The following is a 27,112-nucleotide window of genomic DNA, read 5'->3' as shown; positions in this document are numbered from 1 at the left end:
CAATCCATAGAAATCATATCAATGATCCTTCTCCATTTCATTATAGCAACATTACAACTTATCTTCAACACAGAACACCCTCTCAAATTCATTCCAAACCTCCATCACGCAGGCAATAACACTAGAAGCCTTTCACTGAATCAACCATTCGCTAACAGCAATACTTATCCCCGGTATATCTCCCACTTTTTAAATCCCCGTATTCGCTTTCATCCTCCCTGCACGAGGATCCCCAATTAGCCTCCGCATTAGCACCCTGTCCATTGTTCCCATGTAACAGCGCATCTGGGAACAAACAACACATTTGTATATCCAGCTTATCCAGCCCACCATTACCAGGACACCTTAATGCAAACATACAATTTCCAACGATTGTTAACGATAACTCGCCTTTCACAATCACGACGATGGCCTCGAGATACTCAGCCTGCTAACGCGTGACATCCGATTCCAGCGTTGCTATTCAGGCGTGGGTGTCGTTTCAAATTCAAATTGGTCGACGTTAAGAGATCTACCCCACCTGACTTCGTCGTTCACGCCTAATCGGCGTGTTCATCGTGCTTTCAGAATTCTTGGCATGCGTAGGCCGAAGGAGGAAGCCGGGGGCGAGCTGAACAGGACCGAGGAGGACGATGGCGTAGCGTTCGTTTCGGGGGTAGCTCCCAGATCAAAGGACGCGAAAGAGGAGGGTCTGCCCGCTCTCGAGCGATTCGAGGGCCGGTGAGCATCGCGACGGGGCAAGCAACCCCGTTGCCTCGGCCAACGTCTAACAACCCTCCCGTCTGCCACCGTCGACGAACAACAGAACAGGTAGGAATGCGCTGTCTGTCTCTGTCTATTTCTCTCTTGTCCCCTCAAAAGAACCTTTCTCGCGCCGTGACGCATTAAACCCCCCTTCACGGACACGTGGAGCTCGGATGGGTCAGGCACGAGCCCGAGGATAATTGGGGTTGTTTCGTGCACCTGTTAATGGGATTTACCTTGCAAACGGGATTGCAGAGTTTCTGCTGCGGTTCAGTTGAAGGACTGTTGTTCGTGATCGTTATAGCCGTGGGTTATATCGAGCTGTGTGGGTATAGTTTTACGGGTGTTCGGTGATGTATAGGGTTGGTATTTAGTGTAGAAATTTAACGGACGGGATAGATGCTTCTTGGAGTTTAGATGTTCAGGTATTGAGAATGGTATTTGGGGACTAGTGATTTGGAAATCTGGGTGTCTGTGTGTTCAGAAATTAAGAAGGAGGGAGTATAGAGGATCTAGGCTTCTGGGGTTCTAGAATTCCTCTGCACTAGTTGTGTACACTGAAAATCTTGGGGTTTAAAGGTCTAGCATAACAGATATCTACAAGGATGAGTTTGGGGCATATACATTTCGGAGTTCAGGTATTGAGGAAAAAATATGTAGGAATTTAGCTAAATAAGATATTAGGAGTGTTTGTATTCAGCTATCGAGAAAGTACGACTACAGGTATCTATGAATCTAGACAAGGTATAGTAATGAAATTTTAAATAGTAGGTAATCGTTGTGTACTTTTAGTATTCAATAACTGATCGGCCGAAAGTTTCAATGTTAACAGAATTGACTTTCCCATAAAAATTCGCATTGACTATTAATTTGTAAATACGAGCACTAAAGTGATATTTAATTATAAGCCCTTTACCGGCCATTTGACCATTTTATCGTAACCAAGTGACCATATACAAACAAATTGGACATATTAATTACACTATAGGATGTCGCAGTTTATTCGGAACGATCGATACTCGACGATCATGTAACTTCATTACGTTTGTATAGTAATATAAGCGGCTTATATCGTTCAGATTTAATCCAAACGCATCCGCGAATTTCCACGGAAATCCGTGCACAATATATTTTCAGCGAAGCGTGATTTGTGCGCCCTGTACCGGTGACAAAGGAGTCCTCTCTTTATTAAATATAGCTTCGTGCCCGGATTAGATATCTTTCTGTCAGGAAGAAACAGTTATTTTCAATTCCTGGGAACAAGATTCTCGGAATTTCCAATTATTCGTTTCACGCATCGTTCAATTTCTAACTTAAAATACTAGGAACTTATTAGGCTCTCGGGTAATAATTTTTATTTTTCGTTCAAGATAGAGTCAGTATGGACCTACCTCTCATTAAGTATTTGCCCATTTGCATTAGTTTCACTTCACTTAAAAATGTGTTTTCTCTTCATTTTATTGTTAATTTTCAAACTGAAATTTAGAATGAAAATAAATAAATCCTTCTATGGTGGGGTAAATACTTATGAGAGGTAGTGACTATATTCTAACACTAATTTAATTATAATTATAGTAATTTATAGATGATAAATGTTCACTATTTATTTTCGAAAGATTCTTATAAATATACTGTCATCCAAATATTGGGGTGGAAGGTAGCAATCTTTATTCGTGAATTTAATGTTTATTAAGGTTACGTTGCTTACAAAGATTGCAACGTTTATTAAACGACATGATATTTATTCCATTTCCGTTTCACGTTCCTCGGAATTTCGGGTTACATGCACGGATGCACGTGTTTCCTGAGGATTTGAAGAATTCGAGGGTCCCGTGGCCCATGGAAATGGCACGCCCTCAAGTACAGGGTTCGCGGTTTAGAGAGTGAATTTCGTGGTTTAGCATGTCGACCTGACATACCGCCATGGAACGTTTGGCGACGTGGAGACCGCAATTGCGGCTGTGTCATCCTAACACCCTCAGCAAAAGCCACGTTATCTATGCGGTAATAAGGGAACCAACCGTCAACCGGGGGAAAATATGGCTGGATTACATTGTGAGCTTCTGGATTGTTAAGAGTGTAAGGAAGTACGGTAGAACTTCGATACTTGTAGAACAAGTTGAATTTTATCAAGAAAGCTATTCCTTAAAACGTTAATCTGTAATTACCATTGTTTATATTTTTGAGAATTAAAACTACAGGAACGTATCTTCAAGTGAAAACGTAGCATTAGATTTGCGGATGTCTATTCTCAAGTGAACACGTAGCATTACGTTCGTGTCGAAGTTAGAGTAAAGTAGCAATCTACATCAGTAGATATCTACAATATTCACGCTTGAAATGAAAGTTCATTCAAAGAAAATTGAACTTTCATTTCAAGCGTGAATATTGTTTTTAATTAACTTTTTTCAAGTTTATATTGGTTTGGTCCAACTTTTTTCAGTTGATTGTATTACTTGCGACGAGTGATATGTAATTTTTTAAAGGTACACAACAATGTCCTGTAAATTTAATCCTACTGTTTTCCTTCGGTATATATAACCCTAAATGAAGATTAAATTTTAATAGGTATTAAGTTTTTAAATATTTGTTTTTAGTATCCAACGTATTTCAATTTTACCTCTACTTTTTCTGTATTTCTCATTTTTTAAAGAACAAGTCGTTTTAATTGTTCAGTAATGAAAACGAACCTAGGTTTTTTAATATCGAAGAGGGTGGAATCAATGGGGATGAGGGTTCCGCTGCCAGGTGATCGAGATGCAGCTGCAACCTTCATACGGACTATATTAAATTTTCGGTAATAGGGGCATTAATATGATAATTGACGTAGTATGTAAATGCAGGGGTGACGTTCTACCTGGGGAAAAAGGGGAAAAAAGGTGTGTGGGGAAGAGAGGGTGAAAGGGGATAGGGTCAGGAGCACCAGTCGGTAGAGATCGTTAGGAAGTTACTAATTCTCGAGTGCAGATTTCATTAAGCGGCTCGTTTAAAATGTAATGCCTCTCGAGATCCGCGTATTACGACCCCCGGAAACCACTTGTTCCCTGAAATCCGTCGGTCAATCCTTGGAACACAATGCGCTCGTTGAAGAATCCTTTAGACCCGGTGGGATGTGTACGTTTTTCTTTCTAATCCTGACCGTAAAGTGTTCAGAGGGGAACATAGCAACAGAAATTTATGAGTCACTACGTTGAATAATCATTTGATAGGAGTCTGGACAATATAATTCGAATTCCTGTATTATTAATATATTCGGAAGCACTGCCATCTTCGATTATTCCTTCAACCTCACAGCAGCGATTCGATTAAATCGTATACACCCCTAGTATTATGTGTATATTCGGGGAACAGAGTGGGGCGATTCATTTGCATTTATAATGCCCGTGGTCCGGATTGCGCTCTAGAGAGCGATAAACATTACATAATAAATAGAGCAACATAATGGGGGAGTCGTAATTGGTCGTTGTGTATGACTAATTTGCCTCGCGTATATATGATCGCCTGTTGTTAATTAAAATTTTAAATCTGTTAAATATATTCACGACAGATGGAAAATTGAAAATGATTATTTCCGTGATTCTTCCGTCTGTAACCTATTTTATATGAACTTTGCTTCCTGGAATTCTGTGAAATAATCGCGTGGGTTCGCTCGATATTTTAAGGCTCGCGTTCGCCGATAAGAACGGAACAAGCTTTTCTATTAACTTAATGTATGCAAAAGTGAAGGCAGTATTCGAGAATGTTAAAATCACACCTGATACCGCACTATTGTTCGTCTGAAAATTACATTACGTTGCTGTACATGCTGTGACACTTTACAATAATTAGATTGCGGGATTTAAATCATAAGGAAAAAATGATTGCTCCATTTTTATATAATTCAATTCTTGAATGCATTCAGTAATTTTCTATTTCACTACGGTTTTAACAAATTTATCTATATAAATGCAGATTTACTGCAGTGTAGTGATTATTAAACCACAAATTTTTTGCACTGGTAGGTTGAATGAAATTTTTATTTCATTTTTAACAAGAGGCCCCTGGTAGAAGAAAATTTTATAGAAAATATAAAATAGTTTAGGAAATTCTAAATTTGCATAAATATCCAAAGTGTGGTAATTAAGTCGTATATTTGTATATTATTGATTCTGTACGGGTTCTGTATACAATCTTTGAGTATAGTACTAAAGGCGATTAAGAACAATTTTGGTACAGTACTCACTTTAATGAAGAAATTAACAGACAGGATTCACGGGGTACGCCAATATTAATCAGGAAACAATGCATCCAGTATTTTAAGCTCATTATGTAATGCGACGTAGTTATTCTGCAAACGATCCGGGTTCGCTTTTATAAACGAATTACAATCGACGTTAATTACGTGGATGGAAGAAGTGACTCGCTTTAAAGTCAAAGCTTTCTTTTCCGGGACGAGATAGAAATAATCCCGGGGAGATTACACGTTCATCGTGCTAATATTTATCGACTTTCTGAATTTAACTAATGAACGGAAGCACTGGCGAATAATGACGCTAGCGTAATTCGAGTTTGAGCGGAATCTTCGAAATACTTAGAAAAAACTATAACGAAAATAATAATGAAATTTAAAAATTTAATTTTTCTTCGGTAAATAATTCTATAATTAAATTTATTCATCAATTTCCACAAGAAAAATTATCTCTCGAGTTTCCTGTCCCACATGTACGAACTCCTCGACGATAACGTACCGTCGATTAACTTAATTTCGAAAACATGATCAACGATATTTTCCTGGTGAACTAGGTTACACATACCGCCGCTACTAAAAAAATGATTTAATCGATTGTTCGGACGATAAAAATAAAGGGACCCTCAACCTTCGCCTTTAGCGAAATTTCATTGGTAATTTAATCGACCGTGATGTTTTCTAAACGCTCCTTGTATTATAAACGTGTTTAGCTAGTTGAAAGGGGTTGGATGAAAAGGTATCTGGGTTCACCCCTTCATCGATGTGACACTACAACAATTCAAGGATTTCTTAACCCTTGCGCAGTGTTTGGGTTGATATGACCGCTAATTTTTAATTACATTTTTTATTATAGAAATTTGAAAATTAATTTGACACCAATAGCTCACACATATAATCTAAGGATAGGCAAATATACTTTCTTAATTCGATTTTACTTCAGGTCTAATTTAATTCAAGAAATAAAATAAATAAATAATAAATAAATACTAATAGCCATGCAATAGTATAGTGAATAGTGCACAAGGGTTAACTTAAGATTTGTCAAACCGAATAAATTCTTGAATCATAGCTATAGGTGGTTTCGTTACGGTTGCAATTTTATTAAAGCTCATAGAAACCCCGTCGTTTCGTTGCGAATGTGAAACTGGAACGAAGAAATTAATCTCTGATTATTAAACATCCACGCCGACTTTCTACAGCTAGGTACTCTAAGAATACACGAACAAGGTCTGGAGACGAGGCGAATACGCGAACGAGTGATAATAAGTACCGCGGTTTGAGTTGACAACGTGGCTGAATGCGATGACTAATTGCGGAAACAGCTATTAGTCGGTTTCGTGGCTAGAAAATTTCGTCGCCGGGAAAGCTCGTAACCTCCACGAATTCCGTCCTCTAAAGGAATACCACGAAATAGGGTAGCGTAGAAATATACGCTGGAAATTACATTTTTTTCATTAGTTCCTTTAGATATTCAAAGCTGTCTTCTTTTTTTTAAAATAAATATTACAGATATGCTTTCTGTATTTCTGTACTTCTACGCGGTTATATGTTCCTTTCTGGAATATATTTGCGATGATTACACTGCGGACGCTTATGCAGATTTCTACGTTTCATGAACGACTTTAAAAGAGCCGACAGAACTCGAAGAAATTTTTATAAAAATCAACTTTATAATTAATCTGAAACTGAAGAATTTCGTTTGTCTTTGTGTCTGTCTTCGTTACAGTTTTCGTGTCATTGTGTTTTACACGGCTGTAAATAAATCTCTGTTACAATATAATCTTTCAAACGTTTCTTACACGTCTTGTATATGCCTGTAATATCGTACATCTCTGGTACAATATCTTCTGCTTATCTTTTACACGTCTTCTACACGTCTATTACACGCCATTTACACTTCTTTTACATGTCTATTATACGTCTTCTAAGTATCATTTACACGTCCTTTACACGTCTTCTGAATGTCCTTCAGAGGTCTTTTGAACATCCTTTACAGATCTTCTGAATATCTTTTACAGGTCTTCTGAACATCCTTTACACATCCTTTACATATTTTTTACACATCGCTATGTACCCTAAATCTGTGTCACAATACAATTTTCTCTATATAAACTTGGCACTAATATTTGATTTTAATTACGATCGAATAAAAAAAAACCTCAACATTACACAATAGTACATGAAGTATGTACTTCGACACGGGGTATAATCCATAAAGACACGTCCCACCGTCATTTTCCTCTTTCATCATCTCCCACGCATCCGCGTGCACCAGAAGCGCGCGAAATCCGCGGCGGTCTAATTATCGTCCGTGCTCACTTAATTACACGAGCGAGCAAAAGGAAAGAAAAAAATGAAGAGAGAATCAGAAACAAGGAGACTCGAGGCTGCGTATCGGGGAGACCCGGTTACAACGAAACTCATTTACCCGTTCGCGAGGCATCCTTAACGAACCGAGTAACGCGTCAATGCGTTCCGTTCCCTCTGACGGCGTGGAAGAAAAGGCTTTCCCGCGAACGGAAGCGAACAGACGAACCGAGGAGAGTGAGAAAAGAGGGAAAGAGAGAGCAGAAAAATCGACATAGGTATACAGAATGTAACAAAAATGTTGGAGGATCTGTTAAATTCGAGTCGGGCGAAAATTCAATTAAATTTATCTAGATTTAAAACTTATTATCAAGACGTAATATAGCGAAGGTAAATGTCTGGTATATCGTGTATCTTTGCGTATAATGATATAAATGGGAACTTGGGGATAATTCGCTCGGAGGAAAGATTCTTTGGAATCAGTTAACTGGAAGCAGTCTGCTGTGTTCTTTCAGGAAAAAGTTTCATACAATCGCGATTAACGGGTAACAAGTAGGGAAGCTTAATACGGCTGAAGTTGAAACGAGGTTAAACGTCGACCATCATGTGCGTTTAAATTCGCTCGGAAGCAAGGGATTTTACATAATTTGTAAAGGGATCAAACCCCGGCTGAAAGTATGAAAGAAGTGGCTCGGGAGAGGATAAAGGCTGTGGGTAGCTGAAACCAAAGGACGATTTTATTATCTACAAAATGCCTGACTCCAACCCTCGCGCGCGTTCTCAATCGTCAGTTTGGACGACGTGAAATACGAGAAAACTGAAAAACAGTTTCTTTAACCGGAATTTATATATTTAACATTTATTTATCAATACGAGCTCGGAATAAGGAATTAAATTCAGTTTATTTTTTATTCGTTCCTACTGAAAGATTCACTTTTTTTTGTTTACTTCGGTTCTTCGATGTGATTTGTAAAATGAGTTTAATGAAAAACAACCCGGATATACTTGCATTTATAGATTCGTAAATTTAAATTCTGTTTTTAAATTTTTGTCAGTCACATCTAGGATATACACTGTTTTTTTCTAGGAATTATAATAATTACTTCTCGAATATAATCGATTACTCATTGGTATATCACATATTTCTTTGATTTTCTATTCGAATCACCTACAGTTTTCGGGCTCTTTTCGACCCAGTCACGTTTTCATTTCTCGAGTCTTCCTTGACTTAATTACATTCCCCTTTCTTTAAAAGTGTTTAAAAGCGTTTCTTCAAAATTTAGGAAAAATGTTAAAAAATCGTTCACCGTTTTGTAACTTTACTAATTTATATCATCTTTCTCATCATTGTTTTAATACCCTAGAACCACCAACGATAAACGCATATCTGTTTCTGTCGACTGAATAAACATGATAAACTTTAGAAGATATACAAATTTCTTAACTATGTAGTTTCTTCACTTTCGTATTGCAATAAAAGTTGCAGGGAATTTGAGAAAATTTCTTCTTGTAATATTTTAATCATCGTAACAAAAGTGTACTAACCAGTCATTTTGATTGCCTTGATAGTTCTAGTGTTAATGACATCTATTCCCATAAGCCTCTAAAGATCCCAATTTCCATAAAAATCGTCACCAGTCTAATAAAGATCACTTGTTATTCAACGAAAACAGAGATTAATGTATCCGTTCAGCGAATACGAATCGGAACCCACAAGCATTCGCGTTTGGAGTGAAAAAACATTGTAAAAGTTAGCCTTGAAATTCTTTGAAGCACTGCCCCGGGGAACAAAGCGTATTGCTGAATACTCGTGAGGTTTACCTTTGGTGGGAAAGGGTCGAATGGAAGGTTTCAGATGGAACGAATGCCCGAGAAAGTTGGAATACTTTCTAGGGGCAAAGTTTCGATGGTTCAAACCCCTTTCTGTCGGCGTATAAAGGGGTATGCCTCCGTGACGGAGAAGTTCATTTTAATTGTCGGAATTTCTAGTCAATTATGCAGCCTTCTTCGGGCCCCCGGCGAGTTTGTGCGTATCCCGGCGTGATTATTAAAATATTCAAATCAGTTTGCTGCTATTCGGAGCCGACATCCACCCAAATAATCAGATAATCGTCCGTGAACGTCTTTGTCCTTCGTTGAGGCGTTCAGAGGCACGGTCTTGCCTATAAGATGTTCTATAATACAGACTTTCCTCGATTATCGTCTGGCTTGTTCTACACGATTATTGTCCAGGCATTATCCCCACCACTTGGAGGGAGGAGGCTGTGGAACCTCTCAAGTGTGTACTTTGTTGCCCCTCCGCTTTTGTTGTCGAGGCTCTGGCTAAGGTCAAAAAACGGATTTACGAGGGTCTGAAGCATTTCTTCCTATAGGATTATTGTCCCGACGCGGACCCGAGTTCGGGACGATAATCGAGACGAGGCTGTAAGTGGATTCATTGATAATGTCAGTGGATTCATGATATGAATAGTAGTATTGTTAACGTTATACCCACTGTATACTAAATTCTAACTAAGTGGTCGTAGTGAACTTGTTGGTATAAGACAAAGGTTGTGGTATTAATTAGATAAAAGAAATTAATTTCTTCTTAATTTAGAAGTTAGTAGAATTCTCAATGGAGTTAATAAACCCTGCATAGATTCGAGTTTCTGGAAAGAAGCCCATAAAAGTCTGCCTTCTTTATGTAAACTTCTGCAATTTAATAATCGTGGATGTTTATGGAGGTTCAAATTTTCTCAGATTACTTTTGAAAAACGAGGCTGAAGCAAAAACTAATTTTCTAGTTTTAGATTGTTTTAAGCATCCTTGAAAATTCGCAGTTTACTAATATATGAATATATTACTAAATAATGAAGAGTATGTTATTATGTGATAAGCTGACTTGCTTGAGTCTCTTGGAAGTCAAACTGATCAGTTTCTATAAATCTTTCAATCCTCTTATTTTCAATATATGTACTTCTCGCCGGTAACCCTCAGGGTGACGTTCCAAGGTTCATCATCGTTATAAGAGTACACTAATTACTCATATCAATTGTTTCAGTAGTTCCAATGTCAATAAATTGTTTTCCTCTCCAAGAAGAATCGATTTACAAAATTAAAATGAAAATTATTTATGTCTGAATCAAACATACCACATCAGGATTTTCAGCTGTCCAAAGTTAATTAAATTTAATACATTAGACTAGGCCTCGCCGAACACCCCGAACAATCGATCCGTCGATGTCGCGTTTGATAAAGTTCGGAAGCCTGAAAGTTCCTTTCGGCGGGCTTAGCGTAGATGAAATGATCGATCAAGAATGGGAAATTTAATAGCGGTTCGTGTTGTTAGAATTCGACGGATTCAATCGTATTTTTCGGATCGGGGCGCATTATGGGGCCGATACGTCGATACTCGCTACCGAGGCGACTTATAACCCCGGTAAATTGCACAGTGAAAGCCCTGGGCGGGCGAACAAGAGCCCCCTTCCCCCTCCGATCCACCTCAGAAATTACATTCCGTTTGACGAAGAAGAGAGAATGGGGGGAATTGTGCGATTCCAGGTTTTCAGGTTCTCTCCAGATTTATTCCTCCAGAGGTACCAGAATCTCCATTTTTATTCGAATTACAACGCGACCGTGTGCCATTTAGACGGTGGATCTTGAAGCCCCGTTCCCCGTGGCGTTCGTTCCAACGAATTCGAGGTTTCATTTCTCCGATTTTGGTTGAATATTAACGTCCAATGACAGAAATGTTAATTAAGGCCATGTATGTTTAATTTCGATTAACGACCCATTGGGTTATGCGAACACGGTTTTCCAAGCAATTTCTCATTTTTTTTAAATATGTGCGTGTAAATTGGAATTCAACAATCGAAGTTCGATTCGGTTTCGGTATTTTTTTTGGTAATATTTAAGAGGGTCTCCTGTACTTTTTACGAATCCTGTATCCGTTAGAATCTCATCGCACAATCTCTCTTATCCACTTCCTCGATCGGACTAAATGAATGTGCACGAGCGAACAGAGAGTATCATATTCTCTAGCCGGCGATCAAAATGGATCAAGCACAGTCCACACGTTCCACCACTAAACACATAACCACTTCCAAGATGAAATTCTTCGTTCTCCTTGGCAATGGCCAGCCGCCCAAGATCACGTTCTCTCCCACGTTCGTTATTCAGAACGCGTGGTGACAGTCGTCGTCGGAGTCTTATTTCTGCTCGATTCCAACGGATGTCGCCATCCGAAAACGCGGGAACGTCACGAATCGTAGTCACGGGGGAAGATTGAATGAGCCATGCAGAATGTTCGTGCAATTTACCGGCGGCTCTGGGAAATTCTACTACGGGATTTCAGACAATTTAAATTGTCTTCTGCGGATGAAAGAACATTATTGGAGGGGGGACCTAGTTTCACCCCACTGGTAAATTACTATCGTGAATCGTGGACCTCACCTTTAGGGATGCAATTTACCGGGACTATAAGTCTTCCTGGTATCGACTTGTAATGCGCCACCATCCGAGGAATACGATTCGATCCGACGAATGCTCTCGTATGTACGGTGAGCCCCCTCTTTCGAGGGACCGTTTTTCCCTTTCCAACCTCCGTCAACAGTGTTGATATTCAAAAGGAGAATCGGGAAACGATTGTTCATGTCATCTCTTTGAAACTGACGAAGTTAAAGGGGATAAACGCAGATAAACGATATCTGCGTTTTAACGAGGCAGTCAATCATTTGTTATGGTAATGAGAATAATCTGTCTTCGGTACATATGTTATACAGCAGCGTTTCCTAAAGGTTTTCTGCAACGGGATACTTCGAAAATCCTGAAATTTATCTAACACAGTGGTTATAAACTCTTCGGCGAAGTTTCATAGGGAGGGACAAACACTTGAGGGAAGTTTCTTTCAGTCTGGGACTGCGTCGCCTACCCATTAGTCACCGCTAGTTTCCCGCGCAGTTGACGAGAGGGGAGGAGGATAAAGGGCGAGAAGCATATTAACTCCCCTGGAACGCGTTTCGGGATTGATCGATTCAATAAAAACAACGGAAGACGCACGGTGAAATCCGTGCTGCCTGATTAAAATACCCAGGGCCGCCCTTCTCCTCGATTAATAAATAGCGCGCGCCTGCCGGGACTTGCTTTCGATAAATCGATACTCTTTGAGCAACCACGGCGCGTGTTTCACGGCCTAGGATATTCAATCAACGGGCACCTGCCTCCTCCCTCACGGTATACGTTGGACTTTTTATTCGTCGACGGGGTTATTTTAGTCGTCGTGGAATTCGCTTAATAAATTTCATCGGGAACTAATAAAGAACATTCGCGAGGTATTAAATCGTTATTTCGCGGAAGAATTCTGCGGGTTAGCGGTGAGATTTTACTTGTGCATCTTTCAATAACGATGGCAAAAGAATTCTTAACGTATACACGAAGAATATTAACATGGAAACTTTTGTTGAATGAAGTTTTTAATTTTTATAGGTTCTGATTGTTTATCCTCAGGTTGCGGATATGTTGAGAAAAATATACCTAGGAGTTTATGGATTAATTGCATGTCTTCAGTTATTCATTGTGTAAGTGTAAGTTAGACAGACGTACAGGAAATCCTCGATGAGTGTTCGGAGGATCGTCAGGAAAAAGCATTAACTATTTCATAAACTAATGGGCATATGCGGCTGTAGCTTTGGTAAGTGAGCAGGAATATTGTCTAAATTTCAGTCATTTCAGTAGAATAGACACGTCAATTGTCAGCCAAAGAGGAATTAGATTGGTCTTTGCAGAAATACGCGTTATCCAAGCAGAATATATTCGGGTATTATTTGTCAGATAGGGATTAGATTGATCCTAGGTTCGATGAGCAGAATGAAATCATATCTAGGTAGACAAGAGGATCAACAACGTTTATAGTCATACAAACGGAATAGAATCGTTGCTGGTCAGACAAACGGAAACGGCCATATTTGCCCAAGCACGTAGATTAAGATCGTCACTGGTTAGGCAGGATTAGGACTATGCATGGCTGGATTAGTAGAATGAGACTATACGTAGACGAACGAAGTAGAGCATACAAATCGTGCATTACTATGCGGGCTGCCATAATGTGCAAATATCATAGCTCATACAAGCCGTTTTGCAAATTGAACTGTCTATTCCTTTCCATTTGCTGGAATTATCAGGGTGAGGTCTAACAACAGCGAAGTTAATTTGCAAAATATCAAGTAAGATAATTCTCGACTGTCAGCAGATTCTTTCATGGGCGTAGCCAAGGGAGGAGGGGCAGCCCCTATATTAGCTCCCCTCTCTTCTCAGAGTTACAAAATTTTTGCAGTATAATTTGAAACACGACCAACAGCCTCTATTAACAAAACACATACATTTTCAACGATTTATGACATTAAAAAACAAAATAAAGTGTGTCTAGCTACGTACAGCTTTTTTTACTGTGGCAGTCGATGGGTTAATATTTTTGCCCCCCTCTCCTGACTGATAATCTGGCTACTCCCATGGAATTTTTATACGTCCTTTGATTAATTTTTGACCTAGGACGAATCAGGCTACTCTAAAAGAGTATTACTTTTAATACATTACACACGAAGTTCCCAAGCAAGTACGGAAACTCTCCCACGAAAAAATGTCCATATACATAGTTCCGAAATATTATTCAAGCCAAACTCTCATAAAATTCCCCGGAAACTTCCCGCTAGCCCTAATCGGGGAACGTTCGTTCCCCAAACGATACACACAGCAATCCTCTTACATCCTAAGTAGTTCCGTCAGCCCCGAAGCGAGCCTCGCCCAAACGAACGAGGGTAGGTAATTCTTTGCGAACAAGCCCGGCAAATAATCGCCCGGTAATAAATCCCGACGCGGACCCGTCAGAATTCTTCTTAAACAACACACCGCAAATAATCGCTCGCCATAAATCCCGAGTACGCAGAGCCCTGTCAGAACCAACCAGACATCCCCCTAAAGCCTTCAACCGTGCAAAAAAAAAAAGCTCAGGATGTAGGTACGTGGGTGCCTGTGTGTCCCTATAAAAGAACCAATTCTCTTTCCGCGCGTCGTTTCCGGACCGTCTAAGGAGGGGAATGGTACATCGTATCGACGACGCGGAAATTTATTAGACGGTCTTGGGGGACGGGTAGCCGACAATAGCAGCCTCGTCGTCGTCGTCCGCGTTAAGCCTCCTTCACACATCGCGTCCTGACAATGGACGTGTTTCGGGACGAGCATTGTGCCTACATCTTACGCGGGCATTGTTCGAGAGGTTCATCCAGTAAGCGACAGAAGCCGCCTGGGCGACGAGTAGTGAACTTCGTTGACGCCGACGGATAGGAACGAAAAGGGGATGGAGAAGGGATGGGGGAGTGTTGTGGGCGAACGTTAGAAGGGTTGGCAGGGTAGGTAGTGGCCACCCGGCTGACAAATGGCTCTGTTTACAATGGGTCTAACCGAGCCGCGAGCATCAGCGATTGTACGGGCACGGTTAGGAACGTATAATAGAGAAAATCCCCACTCGGCCCGGAGATAAGGCTCACTGGCGGGGCGCTCACACGGTCCTCGCCCTCGGGGCGTCTTCGATACTCGAAAACGACGTCCCGTTTCCGCTCTATTCCAGACGCAAACATCCGGCACCACCACCAGCAAACCCGTCTTCACCACCTACGAGCTGATCGGCCCCTTCGTGAAAGCCTCTCGAGGCTATCCACGGTCGAGAAACTTCCGACCGCATATCCGCGCTGTCGTTCCGCACGCGCGCGGACGGTGGGAAGGCGTAATGTTTGCTCGGTTATAACCCTAGATACATTCTCGGAATCTAGAAGCTAAAAGGGTGGAGTGCTCTACATTTTGGATGGAAACGGAATGGGTACAGAGGTTAGGGGGTCTCTGTCGTCGTTGGGATTGTTGTGTAACTGGTTCAGATGACGTGGTAATGAAAACTGTTTGTTTGGACTGATACGGATATGTTGTGCTGTATGGTTCTGGGTCGCGTTTTGGGATATTATATGGTACATTATAAATTGTATGGTAAACTGAAGATTGATACTACAGTTTTTTTTTTTTTTTTTTTTCATTATTAAGCATTTCAAGCCTAAATGGAGGCTTACATCTGCTTTATATTAAGGATTAAGAATTATTACATTATGTTGATTATTTCGATATATTATATTACATTTTGTACCTTACGATTTATACGTAGTGAGTGACTTTATACATTTTTATTACATTGCTTCAAAAATTCGAATATGTTCTTACAAGTTTGTGTGTTTGGACTCTTGATTAAGTATTCCATTAGGAGGGGTAGTTGGAGTTTATGTTTTCTCAGATTGTTAATTACCTCTGTTCTTTGACTGTTGTAGAGACAGCATATTAACTGGTTCAGGTCTTCTTTGATACTACAGTTATTATGTTCGCTCTTAGGTAGGGTAAGTGACCCAATTACTGACAGATTAGTGGTCCGATGTTTTTTCATACACTTTCAACTACTTGTGTTATCCACACTTTATTTCAAAAACTTTTCAAATGACACCCACGTATCACCACGTAAATAAAACAAGTTTATCGTGATTACATCCGTAGAATAAGACTGTCATGGTCAGACACCTAAAACAAGTGTATTATCCTGAGATTCTCCGAGAACCACTCATTGACTATCCGAAAACTGCGATCATTCACCGGTCTATTTTTCTTCAACACCTCTACTTCATGAGAAAAGAGTAGTGAGGGTACTACATAGATTTCAGTAACATAAGAGCCACAGCGTACGAACGAAAATCGCTGCGAGCACGGATCCCCGGTGAGAAACTCAAAGCTGTTCGAGACCGACGATTACGGGGACCATTATCAATGGTTGCAGATGCTTTTACCGGATCGTTTATTTTACGGTCGATATTATTCGTTCCTCGGGCGCTAGGAGGGAGGAGAGGAGGGGGTGGCACATGATAAATGAAGTGTGCGAGACCGTGAGGATTTCCCCCGAAAAACTCCGCCCGTCGTCTTTGTATCTGCCGGGATATACAGGCTATTTCGCGGAAGACTGGTTTCGAATTTAACCTTCGTCTTTGTTTATTATCCCTCGGCACCATCCCCCCTCCCCCCTCGTCACGGTTGAACCGAGTAAATGCGAATGCTTGGTGGGTACGTGCTAAGCTACCGGTTACCCAGAGATTCTCGATTCAACGGCAGTTCCCATCGACCCCGTTCCCTCTTTCAAATGAGCGGAACACAGGAAAGTTTCTCTTGTTCCTTTTTTCTCTTTTTTTTTCTCCACTTCTTCCACCATCGTCTAAGATTCCCTCTACCACTTTTTCTCTCTCACTATTCCCCCTGTTCTTTCCCTGTCCTCCCTTTTTTTTCTCCTTCTCTACTCCCCATTTTTCCCCCTTTCTATTCCCCATTTTTGTTCTCTCTCACTACTACCCATTTTTTTCTCTCTCTCCACTTTTCATTTTTTCTTTCTCTCTCTCTACTTTCCATTTTTTCTCTGCCTCTACTTCAGATTTTTTTTTCTCTCTCTCTACCCCTCTTTTTTTCTCTCTTTACCCCGTTTTTCTTCTCTCTACCCGCCTTTTTCCCTCTCTACCCGTGATCCGATACCTGCAAGAGTCTTACTCGTCTTTCAACTCTTAATTGCTATTGAAGTTTCGTATCGGGTATCGATCGAGGTGCCCCGAAGTTTCGACGGGGAGTTCGTTAACAGTCGACGAGAGCACGTTTGAGTAATATCTTAAATAAGAGTGATCGTGGAGGGTAGCGAGTCGGATGGGCCGACCAGCCATCGACGACTGGGTTCTTATTAAACGATTGTAACGGGTCGCGAGGAAGTTTTTTAAAAGGGCGAACGAGATTGTCGTTTCGTGTGTCTGGGTGAGGTAATCGGGGAGCTGGTAGATGGAATATCGATCGAGGGAGAATTGAATTAATGATAGTCGAGTGTCGTGAAGTTGCGAAGTGTTCCTTGTGATACTTTGTACGTTTCGAGATTGGAATCGTTAGATTTTTTTGATCAGTTCTGTCGTGTGTTTGCCCTTATTTCACAGTAATTGGAGATATGGCGATTACATTGTGGATTTTATGCACTTGTAGTCTACATAATCGGCTGAAACTTCAGTATATTAAAAAGCTCACATACGTGGAGGGACGCTGCAGGTGAACGCAAGATTAGTTTGACTCGTCGCAGAATTTTCATTGCACGTGGGTTTCAAGAATTAATTATGCATAAACTTTTATATATATTTTCAAGTTCATATGTCACATTTACACATAATTATAAAGAATACCGTAACGGTTACAGACGAATTAAAATAACCCAGCATTCGTTGTACGAGGGTGGATATTTTACGTGTCGTAAGAACCATAAATACGTCTTTCATTTTATGTGGAACCTGATAGAACCTTCGATACACCATAGAAGTTCTTGTTTCATTCTAGTTCCCGTAAATAAATCTAGTGTAACGTTCGACGAATTCTTCAGTTTCTCCTTAAACGAGATTAAAGACAATTTCATTGTCTTGTAAACTGTATAAAGTATAAATACCCAAGATCTTTTTCCAGCTGGATGGAATTGATTAATCCCATAAACGGAACGAAAAAGGGCAGTTGGAAGGCTGGAATCGCTTGAAAAATTGCGACGTTCGAAGTTTCTAGTGCCATCGGGCGAAACTTCGCCGGAGAAGCGCGCTTCTTCTTTTTATCTCTCGCCGCTTTAAACCGATTAGACGCATCGAAACATTTTTGTTGCTTCTCTCCTTCCCCGGCAAGAACTCGTCCGTGGGAATCGGAAAGTTTCGAAACTGGATCAGCTGGTTGCTCACCGACGACGACTTGAAAAAACCTCGTTCGAGTGTCGAGGTCGACAAAGGAACCGCCTCTCGAGCACCGTTTCGTTCGGATCACGGGTCCCTTCGATCGAGCTCGATCGGTATCGGCGAGATGAAACGTTTCGCGATTCTCGGGAACTGCTTTTCTCCTCCTTAACGCTTTGTCCGTGCGTTCACCGTTTGCACCTATTGTTCTTTACTTACGGGTCATTGGTTGTTTCGTATTTACACCGTTGACCCAGTTGTCGAGGATACTTTCCATATGAAATGAGATTATTCATCAGGTGTGCCAATAAGTAATGCATTATTTTTTTAATAAGTTTGGAATATAATTGGAATTAAGAATGTCCTCTTGCTTTTTTTTCCCTTAAGGATGAGGGAAAGTGTTGAGAGTTGTTATTGAAACAGTACAGCCGTTTGGTTTTCTGAAAAAGTAATATTAAAATGTAAAACGTGTAGTGGATCACTTATTTGTACACCACATAATTGTTATAATAATAATATATAGGGGTATATATAGGGCGTTCATCGCAATAATCTATTCTTTATTCTTCTTTAATTCTATACCTTTAAAGTAGTTGTTAATGAATTATTACAAATTTTACAATTACCATTTTCTGGCAAAGTAAAACGATTTTTCTATTCCAACAAACAATAAATACCGACAACTCTATGAAACGAGACCATTCGCAATACTTCCATATCACTGTCAGAAGAATATTAAAACTGGCTATCGTTCCCCATCCTCTTATTCTCTGGTCAGAACAGCTCAAATCCCTGCATTTTCTTCCCCGCAACGACCGGTTGCCTCTTTCACGGGCAGACTCGGGGCGAACCCACATCGTTCGATTGCAGCTCGGCGAAGAATGATTCATCTACCCCGACGATAGCTCGAACGATCAATCTATATCAATCGCGACCACGCGATAAAACCGAAAGCAATTTCTTCCATGGAGATAACTGCTTTTCGTTCTCCACCCTACACCACCACCCCCTCCCATTCCGTCGTCCTTACGACGATTCGACTCGGCCGTTCGGTTTCATCCGCCGGAAAATTCCGGTTACCACCCGCCGCATCCAAAGTAATACCGTTCTGGTGCATCGTTCTCGATTGCATTTTCTCACGATCGGTTCTCCCCCTCCCTTGGTTCCCTTTTATTTGCGAATATCACGCCTGGGAGGAAGTGGACCGAAGAAACGACTGGGTTTATTTTTTTTTTTACCCCTGCAAAGAAGTGCCTGTTCTTATCTGCTGTTTTGGAATGTTACACGAGTATTGAATGGGGGGTTTTTGTTTGATTTCTGGGATTTAGTTGTGGACACTTGACGCTTTTGGACGAGACAGAGGGGAGAAAAATCTCTTGTTGTTTGGAACCTGTGCAAATCGAAGGGTTTTTTTAATCGTTGTTCAGAAGGTTTAAGAAAAGTGTGTAAATCCTGTGTGTTGCATATTGTCGAAATGACGTGAACGTTCTTAGTTAGCTGCAATATTTCAGTATCCAATTGATTTGTTTATATAGAAGAATTCCCCACAACTGTCATCGAGTTCAGAATATCTTATTCTATTCTTTGCTGCTCTAACAGATTGAAGGATCCATTTTATTATTTTATATATTATCAAATAATTTTACAAATTAATATCTAATCCAAAGATGACGTATATAGCTCTTATCAATGCGTCAATACGATATTAAACAATTCTAAATTCGGAAAGCATATTTTCATAAAAATCAAATAATATAGAAAAGATTCGATTTGTTTTTTGACAAGCTTTGAGCGACATTAATTGTCGAAAAATATTCCACCCGGGGATTTTTTCTTCTTTTCAACGTTTTCGATGTCTGCGTTTGCCGATTCTGACATTTCTGGGTTGTTTTATCAAGTACGTAGGCGTAGTAACACGGGCGCATCAAAAGAAATTCAAGTTGCGTGGGGACGGCTCTTGAATTCCTAATGAATTCCATGAACTTTAATGAGTCCGCCGCGCGACAATCGGCCATTCAAATATTGTTCGAGTCGGAGCGGTGGCCGAGGAAAACAGGGAAGGTGATTGAAATCGGCGCACAATGGTATCGAATCAACTTTTCTACCGGAAAAAATCGATAGCTGTTATTAACTTTTAAAATCGAACACGATTCGAGAGCAGACGGAATTAATTAGATGATTCTGGTTATATAAAATATTTTCAAAATCGGTTCAGAATTCAGTAAAAATTGATTAGTTAAAACCGAAAAAATATAACTTTGTTACAACAAGCAAAAATGGGTTTTGAATATGTAAGACAGGAATATACGCAGGTAACCTTTTATTTTTACATACAACTAAACATTCCATTATCAGTAACAACCGTTGTTTTTCGCTCAATCAACTGTGTGAGTACAATTGGTCCTCGAAAATTAGAATCTTCTTTTAGACACAGATATGAATATCGATCATCCATCTTGCTTAACTAGTATTCATTGTCAGTGTATTCGCATATAAATTTCCACCTACCTCTCTTTGTATAGATTCTATAAAATAATTTATGAAGATATGCCCCTATTAATAAGACTATTTTATACACTTATTGTAACTACAAATACAGAACACACACCAGACTAAGAATGTTCCTGGAGATTAATAGAGTCCATAATTCATTGCCACCCTGGGCTCATAATTAATCAAGTAATTAATCCCGTAACTACGGTTGTATATTCATGCAACTGGCTATCCAAGCCCAAAAGAAATAGGTCAATAAATGATACCAATGAAAATAATAAATTCATAACAATAATAGTAAAAAATAAATACTTTCCTCATCGCTATCACCACTATTTAAGTCACTGTCCGTTTCCCTAACATTACATTCCCTATTCATATTATTATACGACAATGTTTCTTCTTTATCGTCTATTATTAAATTAATTTATAATATGAATTTACGTAAACATTTACCATTTATCAACATCCAGACAACACACCTGGTCCAAGATCACCGACAAAATTTCGAAACAGCCTGGAAATTGCCTCTCTGAAAGTCGATCCACAGCCACCGCGCGCAAAGAGGGTTGCAAATAAGGGGGGGGGGGGTTGAAGTCCAGGGAGGGTGAGTCCTGAGGAGTGGATGAGGGTTGTTTAGTCGGCGGCGTCGTTAGACGCGATATTCCTTCCTCCATTAGGGAAATGAATTTCTCCTCCTCCCTCAACCACCCCCTCGGTCTCTTCAGAGCGTCCCCCTCGAGGACTTAAGAAAAACTTCGCTCGTATCCGGGGCCGCCCTTCGTCCCTCTGCGCGGAATTTTCTTCCTGTTTCTGCACGAAATCTTCTTCCTCCCTCTGCACGGAATCTTTTTCCTCCCTCGTCTCGATCCCCATCGAAATCCTTATCTCACGACCAGACAACCAACCCCCGTTGCTGTCTGGCCTACCACGCCGGCCAATTATTTTCCGTAATTAACGAGCCGCCTCGGATGTACGACGACGATTGTGTTGCGTGTTCTCGTGCCGCCGCCTGGATCAGATACAAGAGCGCAAAAGCGGAATAGGAGATGGACATGGATCGATACATTTTCACGAACAATGCGATAATTGTTTACCATCCACTGCATCCCTCTGACACGTCGAAATTTCGATGGGTCGGTAAAGGACTGTTCCGGTAACCCACCAGGAGCCTAGGGGTGGGTGTGTATTAGTAGGCCAGGGTAATCGAGCGTGGCGGGGGGTAGGGGAGAGGGGACTGATGGTAAAAACCGTGCAGAGTCGGTCGAAAGTGTACGTGACTAGAATGGAATTCTGTATGAGGGATGCTCCTCTCTGCAACCCGGGAACAGAGGGTGGGGGGGATGGAGTTAATTTTGATTTTCGGTGAATAGCTCGTTCCTGGGATCTTTGTGGCAGTCGTAATCGAAAAGGCGGCCCGGTAATGCCGGTGATTTCGGGCACCACGTTGAATTTCGAATGTCTGTACGAGTCGATGTTCGTTGGGAGTAATTGGGGGTTGTTGTGCGCCGGGGGATGTAGTGGAAGGTGGGGGCGATGGGATAACAGGCGATTGTATAGGGAAAGTGGATCGAGAATGTGGAATTAAATTTGTTTCGTGTATGCTGTATACCTTCTCGGTTGCATCGACGACGAATAGGTGCCACCAACTCGTTCCTTTGAATTATATGTGCAGGGGATTATGAAAGTGATGTAAGTCAAACAACCAAAAGTAATTTGATTAAATTGTCATTTTGATTAAACAGAAGATTGGAAAGATCTTCTGAATCTAAAATATATTGCCACCATCTGGAAGGTACATATAGTGAATTATTTATTGGTACACCTAATAATAAAGAATCAATAGAGACCCTGCTGTTGGACTTAATTGAATTGAAATAGAAATTTCCATTATACGAGGTATATATTTATAAAATACATAAAACATGTTTTTATGTAGATACAGTATTTGGGACTAATTCCTTTATATAACATTGGTGCCTCGTTCTGTTTTCCGATAATTGATATTATTACGACGGTTTTACTGTATCTACAAACATATTCTACAAATACATTTACCAACCATTCCATTTACAATTAATTTCCAAACGTATCAAATACAAAGGTTATCAGAAATCTCTATTGATTCACCTTAACCGAATAGAATTTGTTCTTTGAACGTATTCGTAAACTCACATACGTCATACTTGTTGCATATGGTAATAATCAATCTAGAATATTTTCATCGATAGTCGCGACTGAGATACTGGCATAGAATAGCAATGCAACAACCGATGAAAATCTGATCCCAGGTCGAATTCGGCCACACGAAACTGGCGAGACACGTGCGCTGCCTCTGAATGATTAAAATATACACGCGGGATTAAATTCGATACTTCGCCGAAAAATTCAGCGACACCGATATTCGTGGACCAGCTGAAAGTTATTCCGTGATTTCGGAATATGTCAAAATGTTATTTCCCGCGAACTGGACTTGATAAAATTTTCAACGAGTGAATGACACGCGACGATAACATGCCAGAGCCCCCTCCCATTATGCTACTGCCTCATTGGCGCAGATTTTGCTCGTTGATTACGCGTCGTTGTCGCCCAGAATCAAATGTATGAAACTGTGAATCGAATTCGCGGGTCGGACACCGAACGACATCGAAACGTATTAACGTGTCCTTCTTTCTCCGTGATTTTCGCGTTAAATTTCGCACGATGTGTCCGCGATTCATTTAATAAATCACAGCCATCTATTCGACTCGTAGGTTGAACCGAAAATTCGCGTCGTGAATACACTATCGGAGCGTTCCTACGGAAATTGTGACATTTGATCAGAAATACATTGGATAAAGATATTGTTAAAATATTTGTACGATATTCAGAATTGAATTTGATTTTACGCTTTTTAAATCTCTTGCAATGTTCGGGTCTGTTTAATCCGAAACTAATGTTTGATTATATTTTTTTATATATAATTATACTGTATGTTTCATTTGCATATGTTATTAATTTTATATTTGATCCTTTTACGATTATATTTATTATTATAGAAATTCGTAAATTAATTGGATACCTATAGCTTGTAGGTATTATATATATATTTTGATTGTAACTGAGGCTCAATTTATGATAATTTAAGGAGTAATGTAATAGTGTATTAAACAGTGCACGAGGGTCAAATGATGGTTTTAAGGATAAATTATTTGGGTGATATTCTTTCTTTTTATGAAATGGGAAGTTGTCCACATTTATGGACTAATCCAATATAAGTTTACTTGTTTAAATGTTCAGAAGATTTAAGTTTGCAAAATGGATCGAATATTCTTAGAAAACATTTGATTGTAGCAATATGAAATTATGGATTTCATAGTGGTATACGATGATCCACTAAATTATGAATAAATTGTATTAGTCAACGTAAAGTTACTTCCGCTTGCTTACGGAAGTCCAGTGTCCTCAACCATCATTATTAAAAACATAAATTCTCGGAAAGGAACTTTTTTAATTTCAAACAAAGTTTTAAGTAACAGATTTTTAAGATCTTGAGACGGTACGCTTCCTGTCTGACTTAAAATTTTTCAACATAATTGAATATACAGGTTGCAGCTTAATCACGTTTCGACCAATTATCTGTTTTAATTAATTTTAACAAAATTTTCAGTCGCAACCGATACAAACGGTGCCTCGGCAAAGACAGAGAATAATTCGGAACGATTGTTAATAATTTTCAATTTATCACATCTCATGTATTATTGTTCAAAAGAAAAGTAGTGCTTGTTTTGAGCAGAGTATTCTTTCGTTACGTTGAGAAGGAGAAGTTTAATTCAATATTTAGTAAATAAAAGCGTCCTGTCCAATAACACTGGAAAATAAAATTGGAAGAGGAAAGATGCGCGGAATCGTGACCCATAAAAAGTTTCTTCGGAACTAATAGAAAAGCCATGGGGGGTGGCAGGGGGTGAAACTTGGCGGAAAAAAATGGCCACGCGTCACAGCCGGTGACGTATCGATCCCCTCCCCCTTCCCTTCCGCACAGTATCTAGATATTCCGAGCTTACGACGGCCGATTAGTTTCGACGATCGTTACAACTTTCGCAACGACTCTGTGTCTCGACTCGTTTCACCGGGAACGATGAATTTTTCAACGGAGACATGACGTCGGCGTCGAACTCTAAAGGCGGTGTTCACTCGCGCGAAACTCTGAACTGTTTCCTGCGGATTAATAATTGAGTTCCATTTTCGGAATGAAATTTCGTCGGCAGACACCAGAACACGCGACTTGAAGTAAAAATATTGCGAATTTATATTTTTATGTAGTATTCGAATGAAATTGGGAGAGTTTATTATTTTTTAACGAAATTACAATTAATGTGTTTGTTGTATACTTGGGCTATTACGCAGGAGTCTGTTAACTTGTCTGTCCAGTACTATCTGCTTCTACTTATTGCTAGCATTTTTCAGTCGTCAGATCCAAATGACTGTAATAACGAATCTGTTGTTGAGGTTACTTAGTTTAAAAACATTAATGAATTATATACTGTTTCAAATCACTCTTCTGTTTTTCAGTTACTTCACCCCTTGCCATACAATTGTTTTTACGACTTAATATTTTCTCAGATACAAAAGGAATTCTATTCTTATGGCAAGTGTTACATTTATTGTAAATCTTAAAAGTTAATGCCAGCGAAACAATATTTCACGTCGACTCAAAGGACACGAACAATATACATGTTCACTAAATTCAGTTTGAAATCGTTATCGCGTGTCTGACTCGATGTTGTAAGGCAAAAGGTTAATAGTGCCATGTGCTGTTAGATTTTAGTACACACAAACATCTATATCCATGATAAACTAAAAATGTCTGCACTGACATCGGTAGTAAAGAAGTCGTCGCTTTTACTCTTCCAATCAACCAACAATTTTTGATCATTTTACAAAAATGAATGGAAAATGGAAATTAAGTGCTGCTTTTTCTATAGTATAAATTACAGTTTCAATTGCATGCAGAGATGTCTACGTATAACTTTACAACGTTTATTTGTTAGTTTAAGTAAAACAGTCTAGGATGACAGTAATTCGATAGGTGGAAGTAAATGGGTCTTTCACCCTACATCCCATAAGAGGGAAGAGTCGACGATAGGGGTAAATCAACTCGATCGATTTTTCGCGCGAGTGTACCCAAACTGATTATCCTGAATCGTGATATTATGCCGACCTGTAGTCGTAACGCCGCGCATTAATGATCGCAATTAATTCCGGAGAATTAATGCGAGCGACAGCCGTCACGCATTCGCGTTCGGGTCGCAGGAGGGTTTAGGGAGGGCGAGAAACATTGGCGGCGCCGTTCGACCCTCTCCACCATCGCCCCTCCCCTATCCACCCTTTTCCGCGATATAATTTATCACCGGGAACGCTCGACGGTCACGTTATATTTCGCGGCGTAGCGAGCCACCCCTTTCTGCCGCGCCAGGAAGTGCCTTTTGCATTTCCTGGTGTGGACGTTGCATTTAATTGCATTCTCTCGTCAGGTATGTCGCCTATGAGAACCCTTATTTCACGTTGCCTATTACGAGCCCAGGCGGGATCTTCGCCTACACTGCCCTCCTCCCCCCACTCCTCACTTCCAACGAACAGGAATTTCTCGTTTTGATGGCATAATAGCCCGCGGATCCGTTTTTCATCCCATTACATCCTGACTCGGAGAATTTTACGGGGTGTTCCGAGCCGACCGGCGAAACGGAGCATCGTGGAGGGCTTAGTATTGTTTAAACGGTGGATTCTGGGAGCTGTTGGTTTTGGACGAGAATGTGTCCGTGGTTTCGGGCGAATATTCTGTGTGACATCGTGTGACTTTCGGGATGTTTGTCTGGACGATTCACGAGTTTGCTAGTGATTATGCATCCGTTATGATGGTTTTACGAAAACAATTGCCCGTCTTTGACAATGGAAGGTTTAGAAGCCTTTTCTAGTGTTAATGTGGCTATTTGTTTATGAAATATTTGGTGTTCAGTGCCGTGGACCCATTGAATTCTCATCGAGGGTTTACTCTATAGAGTGTCATACAAAATATTGGACTACTTATTACTACACCTAATAATCCCAATAGAAGTATAGGGAATATTGATACGAGACATTACAAAGATAGGCAATTACATAGCAATTTCATATTTCTTTGCGTCAACCTTTGTTAAAGATCAAGAATTATTTATACTTAACAGCCATCATATTGATATTTTTTAACAAATCACAAGTAAAATCACAGTTGAAGCCTTCAATCGACGTTTTATGTTGACTTCCACAGTAGAAAAGGCCGTGCGTAGCCAGACACACATTATTTCGTTTTTTTAAGTCATAAATCGCCGAAAATATTTGCGTTTAGTTAACAGAGCCTACTGTAGGCATTGATTTAAATTATACTGCAATCTTAAGTTTACGCAAAAATTATGTTACGTTATTTAAATAATCCAGCCTCTTTGCAATGTACGTATTACCCATACAATGACTCCCAAAGTTTGTCTCGAAAGGCTATCAGATTTATTTCATCAGATTACGTACCAAACTATGA

The 27,112-nt window shown here is 40.0% G+C and overlaps 1 protein-coding gene across 1 annotated transcript in view; it reads left to right on the top strand.

The window, feature by feature from the left end:
- Nucleotides 1-747: 747 nt before the first annotated feature.
- LOC107194115 (serine-rich adhesin for platelets-like) overlaps nucleotides 748-27,112 on the top strand; it is a 92,569-nt gene continuing 66,204 nt past the window's right edge. The window contains exon 1 of the mRNA XM_015583682.1: nucleotides 748-810. The gene's annotated coding sequence lies outside the window, so the exon portion shown is untranslated. The remainder of the gene's footprint in view (nucleotides 811-27,112) is intronic.

The sequence above is a fragment of the Dufourea novaeangliae genome, unplaced genomic scaffold (assembly GCF_001272555.1).
Source record: "Dufourea novaeangliae isolate 0120121106 unplaced genomic scaffold, ASM127255v1 scaffold21, whole genome shotgun sequence".
Classification (NCBI taxonomy): Eukaryota; Metazoa; Arthropoda; class Insecta; order Hymenoptera; family Halictidae; genus Dufourea; species Dufourea novaeangliae.
Note: the sequence above shows the minus strand (reverse complement) of the source record. Positions and strands in the feature narration are given on the sequence as shown.